This window comes from Pelodiscus sinensis, chromosome 25 (assembly GCF_049634645.1).
Source record: "Pelodiscus sinensis isolate JC-2024 chromosome 25, ASM4963464v1, whole genome shotgun sequence".
NCBI classification, from domain to species: Eukaryota; Metazoa; Chordata; order Testudines; family Trionychidae; genus Pelodiscus; species Pelodiscus sinensis.
The window spans coordinates 21,801,088-21,808,739 of record NC_134735.1 but is presented as its reverse complement, the minus strand read 5'-3'; the positions used below and the strand labels follow the sequence as shown (position 1 = coordinate 21,808,739).

Here is a 7,652-nt window from a genome sequence, read left to right as displayed (position 1 = left end):
TTTTTCTATGCAATAACTACTACGAATGTATAAACAGGAGGGGGCCCAATTTTATATTCTTGCCTTGGGTGCAAAATTAGCTAGTTACGGCACTGCCCCTCGTCTTCCCCCCCATTTTTTAATTGCCTTGGGTCACCAAGTCTTCCTGAATTGTCAAAATAGGGCCCCATGTGGAAAAGATTGGGAACGGCTGTGCTAGGCGTTTTGTCTAGGCCTGAATGAAGGCTCTGGGTAGCGTGGTCCAGAAGTGCTTTGTTCCACGAGCGTCTGGAGAGCCTCCCTGGCGCGCTCCCTGAGCGGGTCCCGGCGGCCCTTGTGGGTGGGAAAAGGGCAGGAGGAAGCCCTGTTGCCTGAGGACAGAAGAGGAGGCCTCCGTGCCTCCCACACAGGAAGCGGGGGGCTGCCGAGAGCTTCCCCGCAGGCGGCATCCTGGCCTGGCCTTTAGCTACTTGCAGCCTGGAGTGAAGGCGCGGAGTCAAAAGAGGCCGGCCCACACGTAGCAGAGGATGGTTTCGATCCATCGACCTCTGGGTTATGGGCCCAGCACGCTTCCGCTGCGCCACTCTGCTCCCTTGGGGCTAGACTGCCCGCAATCCACTCTAGCACCTGGGCTGCACTGGCACGGCCAGGCAGAGGAGCAGGCTGCTAGGCAGCGTTTCGGAAACCCCTTCGAGGTCTCTGTGGCGCAATGGGTCAGCGCGTTCGGCTGTTAACCGAAAGGATGGTGGTTCGAGCCCACCCGGGGACGTGGCTACACTTGGCCTCCTGGCGCTTGCTAGCGGGCTCCCTTTTGCCACCTCCAAGCCATCCCTCTCGGCCTCGGTGAGGTCACCTTGTGGCCGGCAAGGTTCAGGGGCCGTGCCGTGCCACAGGAGCCCGTCTCCCAGCAACCGCGCCGGGGCCTCGGCCTCGGGGCTTAAGCCCGGAGCCCAAGCGCGAAAGCTCCAGCCGGGCAGGTGTCGCTCCCCTCCCGCCTCTACGCCAGCTGAGAGGGAGAAACGCACGAGCCGCGCGGGTTCTTAGCCGCCTCCCTCCTGCGGGCCTGTTTGCTGCGCAGACCTCCGGGCCTGTCTCATGCCTCCCCTGGGAAGCGTGGCCGCGCGAACTGAGCCCCAGTCGCAGCTCCTGAGGTTTCCTGTGCAGCCTTGGACTTGCATGGCTGCCATGGTTTCTCTTTGGAAGGGACTCGGTCCCGCTTGGACAGGCGACTCGCCCGTGTGACTCCAAACGCCATCTTGTGGCTGTCTTTTTCCCCCACAGCCAGAACACCAGGATTCGCCTCCCACGGCAGAAGATGCAAAAGGCCCTGGAAGGAAAGCCCTCCGTTTTGTGCAGCCATGAGTGGCACCGGTGCTTGTGCTGTTCCTGAGCCAAGCGAGCGCCTGTGTCTGGGTGTGTGAGGCAGCAGGCTGAGTGTCGCGGGGTCTGGGTGGGGAGGGGTGTGCAGGGCCCATGGGCCCCCCTGCAGATGCTGAGGTGGGGGTGGGTGACCAGACTGCTGGAGAATTTCACACAAGTGCTAATGTAAATGGCCACGAGCTGCAGGGAGCACTCGCCTGCATCTAGCGCGAGAGAAAAGAGCCACTCCGGCTCCGATTCACAGTGGCCTGAGGACCTGATTCCGAGCTTCCTCCTGCAGGTGCCATGCGCCCGGGACGCTGCTGAGGCCAGCAGGTTCCAGTGCTGACCCGAGCGGGCACCGGGCAGGTGGAAGGTGTCTGTCTTGGCAGTACTGAAGCCCCTCCCCTCGCAGATCACGGCCGTGCTTCCAAGTGGGATAATTAGCTGTCGCAAGAGACACGAGAAATTCCCAGCTCTGCAAATCTGGGAAGCTGCGGGAGTCCCAGAGGAGTTGCTGAAGAATTCGCTGGTTTTCTGCAGAACCTGAATGTTCATTAACACAGATTGGGGCGAGTTCAGGGCGAGTGCACCAGCATTCCCAGGCACCACTCCCACCGCTCTCACCCCAGGTGACCACAGGACCGGGGGGAGCAGGTGCCCTCCTCAGCCTCCCTCCACCCTGGGATCTGGCTCACTGGACTGAGTTCTGAGCTCAGTGACATAAACCAGGAATAACTCCACTGACGTGCCAGAGAGCAGAATCTCACCCCTTTGCCCTCGCACCGGCTGAACTCCATGGCAAGGCTCACATCAGGACGGAGCAATCCATGTTGCCTTGTCGTGTCTTCTCACCCTTTGCAGTTACTCAACAGATAAACCCATATCTCGCTAATCGTTATTGGCACGACCACGGCACCTGCCATCGAAGGGTCCTGCCGTGATTTACGTGCGTGAGGACCCTGATCCTCCAAATTCTTAAGCACGGTGCGGTTGGGGTGTACATGCCAAATGCTGCCGGGCTTCCTTCAGCAAAATTTCTGCTGAAATCAGTGTTGTGCAAGTGCAAACCCCAGTGTTTGTCTCCTAGACTCTGGTTTGAATCTCACTGCTCATTGCAGCAGTGTCAGACTCTGGCTCTACAGCTGGTAGTGTGTGGGCAGATCTTGGAAAAGACCAGAGAAGTCAACGGGACACCTTCCCACGGGCCCCGGAGGCTATCCACAGAGTCATTTGTTGGATCAGGGCCTAATTGAGGGGAAAATCAAAACCTGATAGCGCCGAGTAAGTCTCGCAAACCCCTGTGCCCTAGGTAAGTTTTATTATGAGCTGGAATCTGAGGCACAGAGAGTTTAAGTGTCTTGCCCAAGACCCTGCAGAGAAGTCAGTGTCAGCACCAAGACTAGCACCCCAGAGTCCTGACCACCTGTGCTCTGTCCCTGTGACCCAAAGAACCCGCCCTGCCCCTGGCGATAGGCTCAGCCGCTCGTGGCAGGCCTGGCCCGTGCATGGCCGCGCCGTCACAGCAGTGACTTGCAAGGAGGGTGGTGGGAGGCAGTGAGCGAACGAGCGGTTGGCGTGTGGGTCGGGGCGTTATTCCACAGCTGCAGCTGTGACCTAAGGATGCCTTTGACCCACAGGCAGCAGAGTTGATTCACACATAACTCTCTGTGCTTTATTCTAGGCCCCTCGGCAGCCGGCGCAGGGCGTGACAAACGCAAGGGGAGGCCGTGGCAAGGGGCTGGTGGCGTCTGCTCACCGGGCGGGACAGAAGGGTGCTGTCTGGGGCACACGTCCAAAGGACACTCTTTGAGGTCTGCTGCACTCGAAGGAGGAAAAGGATCCCCATTGGTTCTCCATCGCGGAGGGAGTCCAGTGCGCAGCCTGGCCCTGGGGTCTCTCTGGTGATGCTGTGAGGTTGCTTTGGTGTCGTAGGCAAAGAATTGCACCTGCTCAGTTCCAAGCAGTTGCTCCGAATGCCCCATGCTTCTGCTCGGTTTCCATTCCCTGCTTCCTAGTGCTTCCAGCTCTGCCTTTGTTCATGAACTTGACCTTGCTCCGTGCTGCAGCGACTTAATCAGCGAGGCTGGCGTGTGCCCTGGCTCTTTGGAGACAGCAAAGTCAGTAATTGCCCCGGTGCCCAGAGGCTGGGGCTGGATCCTCCCGGGGAAGTGGGGGCCCCTGTTCCTGCAAGGCACAGCACAGGCGGAGATTGGCTGAGTGGCTGACGGTGGGTCAGTTGAACACCAAGGCTGTCGGGTGACAAGTGTTAGGGTTTAGGGTCTGGCGCCCTGAGGAGTCACAACCCAGCAGCCCATCCTACAATGACTGGTGGGAATGGTGGTGTGCCAAGTACCTGAGAACCCTTCAGACACACCCCACCTGTTCAACGCAGCAGCAGGTAAATTAGCACCCAGGGGGCCAGACGGCTCTGACAGGAGTAAGAAACTGCAGACTCATTAAACTGGTGATGTAACACCGGCGGTGAGTTACAGGCGCGGGGAGGGCACCCCTCACTAGAGGCCTTATGTGATTCAAAACACCTGCTGCCGAGGGATCCGTGGGAGACACGGCCTCTTGTTACTAATTTTATGAACACTAAGGAACAGCAACACTCACCCCATTTACATGCTGCCGCTCAGCCCAGGCACAGCCGAGCGCCTTCCGGAGGGAGAACACAGACAGTCAGAATGAAAATAACAACAGTGACCCTCGGAAATAAAAAGCCTCTCTGCTAACAGAGCTGTTCCGTCACCCGCTTTCACTGGGTGATGTCGGCTAGAGAGGAAACGAACGCAAGAGCCTGGCGTAGCGCGGAGAAGGTCAGTTACTCTGCCTGCTCATCCTCCCTGGCAAAACGAAGGGACACTGGGAAGCCACTCATTTCAACGTGACAAAAGGAGACACTCCTTGGCTTCGAGTGCATTTCTGCCTGTGGAACTCATTGCCACATGATTTCACTTAGTCCAAAGGCTTAGGAAAATGAGTAAACGAGCAGCGATGCACGTGGATGACATGCAGCGCTGCAGTTACAGTGTAACAAACAACGTATAAGGGTTATAAATCCTCATGTGGTGGATCCTAAGCCAGCTGGTGACTGTGAATTGCCCATTGTGGGAGTTTTACACAATCGTCTCAAGTGTCTACTGGCAGCCTTGGCTGGAGATCGGGCTACAGCACGCGGAGCAATGGTCTCACGTTGCAGCGGGGGAGGTGGATATTAGGAAAAATGACTTCCCTAGGCGGGTGGGAAGCGCTGGGCTGGGTTCCCTAGGGAAGGGTGGAATCTCCATCCCTAGAGGTGTTTAAGGCACTGACAAAGCCCTGGCTGGGATGATTGAGTTGGGCTTGGCCCTGCTTTGAGCAGGGGATGCATTAGATGACTCCTGAGATCTCTGCCAGCCCTAATCTCTGATTCTACACTGCACTGAATGGACCATGGGTCTCGGGCATTGCTGGAGCAACTAGGAACAAACAAATATCAGAGCGGCCAGGCTGCGTCAGACCACAGGTCCGTGCAGCCCCGGGTCCTGTCTGCCCACAGTGGCCAGTGCCAGGTGCCCCTGAGGGCAGGAACACAGCAGGGATCACAGGAACAGGAACTCAACTTGGGTGTCTGTGACACGCCCAAGCCCAGGCTGTGCCCGGGACAAGGCAGCGTAGCTGGGCTGGCTGCCTGAGGGCTCACTCGCATGCCTGTGTCTCTGGCATGCTTGCCTCGGGCCGGCCCTTCGCTGCACCCGCACGTGCCCAGGACACAGCCTGATTCGCCTCTGCCCTGGGTGCCAAGGGGGGCGCGGGGGGAGGGCTGTTTAGTGCAGCTCCGGCAGACACAGCGGAGTAGCTTCCCGCACACCAGAGCAGTGAGGCGGGTGCAGCGTGGCCAGCCCTGGGTCCGTAGGTGGGGCAAGCCCGACACTGACTGTTGCTGCCACGGCTTCCCTGCTGCTGGTACCACAGCAAGCCAGACTGAAGCTAGCGCAGGTACGTCTACATGGCCGCAGTCCCCTCTGCTCACACCCAGACAGCCAGAGCTCTCCAGGGGCTCCCTGAACACAATGGAACAGTCCTGGGCAAATCGGCACCGTCCCAGGCCGCGAGCATGGCTCCTGACTCCAGAGCCCCTTCACAGTCATGCGGTGTCTCCTCCCGCCGCTGCTCATGTCCCCTCCGCACTGGGACCCCCTGCCCCGGCGCCAGGTGGCTGATTAAAGGTGGCGCATTTTCACTTTGCTATACCAGGTAAGGAATTTGGGGCTGGGAGGAGGCTGTTGTCAAAAAGCAACCCCCTGCCGGATTTTTTGAAAGACTTTTGTTGTTGTTGCTGGCCGTGTGGCACGGTTGTGCTTTGTTAATAAATAAAAACCCTCCTCCTCATAATTCATTGCAAAAGATGCAAAAGGTCACAGGGATATTTTGGGAGATGCTGGTGAATCAAAGCGAATGGCATTTCCAGCTCTCCACGCCGTGCAGACTGATCGGCTGGGGGAGGAAGTAAATAGAGAGGCAGAAAGATAAATGGAGAGGGCCAGGGGGACGGGTTTGTGTGCGGGTCTCGTGCAGCACTGCTGTGGGACGCACGGCGAGTTATCTCCGTCCCTGGCCAGGGCTCTCGTGCCAGCAGCCCACTCCCAGCACGTGTTCCGCCAGCAGCCGCGAGCCGAAGGGCAGTGAGCACAAGCCGGGCTGGAGGTGCCCAGCCTGCCCACTGCTCCCATGGCGCGTGGCGCTGGGCCTGCCTGCCCCGCCAGCCCATCAGCCCCACCACCCTCCGTCCCGTCAGAGACACGCAGGCCCGGATTTCAGCCACAGGCCGGCCTCCCCGTGCTTGGTGGAGGTAAAGCTGGAGGAACGCCAGGCAATCGGCGGGTTGTGAGATACAATCCCGTTTATCTTCAGTGTGAAAACTCCCCGGCAGAGACTGCTCCAAAATCCCCGCTTGCCCCCAGGCGCCCTTTAAGGAGGGTGGGGGCTGCAGCTCCCCCCCAGTTCATCCAGGGCCATCGCTGGCTGTTCCCCTTTGTCAGGGCGCGAGGGGAAAGTGCCCAGTTTGCTGCATTCCTCACTCTGGCTGGGGGGTGCAGGGGGCAGGTGGGCTTGGATCTGCCCCAGGAGGGGGACATGCCCCCCTCCCCCGGCTGTGCCTGCTGGAGCTGCAGCACTGTGGAGAGGCGCTTCTCACCTGGCCCTGAGCTGCTGCGGTGAGAGAGGCTGGGGCTGTCCTCTCCCCCCGGGCAGCCTGCAGACGGAGCCCTTCCCCAGCCCCACCCTGAGCAGTGATTTCAATGGAGCCCAGACAGTTTAGTTTTATTTTCCAAAACCCAGGAAGGAAGTGAGTCAAAGAGCCGAGTGATGCCGGGTAGCCCGTCAGGCACTAAAGAAAGGGGGCGGTGGGGGTCTGGAACAGCCCCATGGGAGGAGAGGTTCTACAGACGGGATGTGGAAAAGGAACAACTAAGGAGGCCTATGAACTCCTGAATGGTGGGGGACGTGAATGGGGAGGTGCGATTTCCCTGCCTGTAACACAAGAACCAGGATCCCCCATTGGAACGAACAGACAACGGGGATCAGATGCTTCTTCGCCCATCTGTGGGAGTTGTTGCCAGCTGGAAAATCCAAGCGTGTAACAGGACTCAGCAAAGAGCCAACGGAGCCCATGGAGCAACGGGCCCCCGGCTGTGAGCCAAGACCGGCAGTGACACCGTCCCTACCTCCGGGGGTCCCTGAACCTCGGCCAGGGCAGAGGGTTGGGGTGCAGGCTCTGGTCTTGGATTAAGGGATCTGGAGTGCAAGGGGGGCTCTGAGCTGCTCTTGGGGCAAGCAGTTGGGATGTAGGAGGGGGGTTGTAGGTGCAGGCTCTGGGACGACGTTTGGATGCAGGGGTGCTCGGGGCTTGGCGTGCAGGAGGGGGTTAATGACTGGGGTAAGAGTTCAAGCTGGGGGCTCCGGCAGGGCCCTGCCTATCTCAGGTGGCTCCTGGGTGGGGGTGCAGTGGGGCTAACGCAAGCTCACCCCTGCCCTAGCCCTGAACCACTCTCAAAAGCAACCAGCACATTTTCTCCATCCCAAGTCCTGTTGTGCCCCCTCTCTGCTTCGCGGAGAAAGGATACAGAGTGGGAGGAGGCAGCTTGATACCAGCATCCTCCCCTCCTTTCCCTGCCCTGCGCAGAAAGCAGGAGGAAGGGGCAGTTCCAAGGCAAAAGGCAGGAGATGCGCAGCAGTGTGAGGAAGGGCAGCTGAAGTGCCAGCACTTGACAGCCTCTTGGTCAACCCAGTCAGGATCACCTGCCAGAGGCTCCAAGATCGACCAGTAG

The 7,652-nt window shown here is 59.2% G+C and overlaps 1 non-coding gene across 1 annotated transcript; it reads left to right on the top strand.

Annotated features, from left to right (window-relative positions):
• The first annotated feature begins 674 nt into the window (after positions 1-674).
• TRNAN-GUU (transfer RNA asparagine (anticodon GUU)) lies at positions 675-748 on the top strand. The gene has a single exon. It is a non-coding gene; the product is annotated as a tRNA-Asn (tRNA).
• The last annotated feature ends 6,904 nt before the right edge of the window (positions 749-7,652 follow it).